Here is an 810-nt window from a genome sequence, read left to right on the forward strand (position 1 = left end):
TGGGTTTCCTCCTTTATAAAGCTCTGCCAGGCCTTTACTGCAGCGGCTTTCAGTTGCTGTGTGTTTGTGGGCCTTTCTATCCAAAGTTTAGTCTTCAACAAGTGAAATGCATGCTCAATTGGGTTCAGATCAGGTGACTGACTTGGCCATTTAAGAATATTCCACTTCTCTGCTTTAATAAACTCCTTGGTTGCTTTGGCTGTATGTTTTGGGTCATTGTCCATCTGTATTATGAAACGCCTCCTAATCAGTTTGAGCAGACAGTAGGTCTCTGAACACCTCAGAATTCTCTCGGCACTAGTGTCCCAGTGCCACTGGCAGCCATGCACCCCAAGCCATCACACTGCCTCCCGCCATGTTTTACAGATGATGTGGTATGCTTTGTATCAATCAAATCAACGTTTTTCTTGCCATTATTCTGGTAAAGGTTAATCTGGGTTTCATCTGTTCAATGAATGTTTTTCCAGAACTGTGCTGGCTTTTTTAGATGTTTTTGAGCAAAGTCCAATCTAGCCTTTCTATTCTTGAGGCTTATGAATGGCTTGCACCTTGTTGAGCACCCTCTGTATTTACTTTCATGCAGTCTTCTCTTTATGGTAGACTTGGATATCGATACGCCTACTTCCTGGAGAGTGCTGTTCACTTGGTTGGCTGTTGTGAAGGGTTTTCTCTTCATCATGGAAATGATTCTGCGATCATCCACCACTGTTGTCTTCCATGGATGTCCAGGTCTTTTGGCATTGCTGACTTCACCAGTGCTTTGTTTTTTTTCTCATGATGTATCAAACTGTAGATTTTGCCACTCCTAAT

The sequence above is a fragment of the Pyxicephalus adspersus genome, chromosome 8 (assembly GCF_032062135.1).
Source record: "Pyxicephalus adspersus chromosome 8, UCB_Pads_2.0, whole genome shotgun sequence".
In the NCBI taxonomy this organism is placed as follows: domain Eukaryota; kingdom Metazoa; phylum Chordata; class Amphibia; order Anura; family Pyxicephalidae; genus Pyxicephalus; species Pyxicephalus adspersus.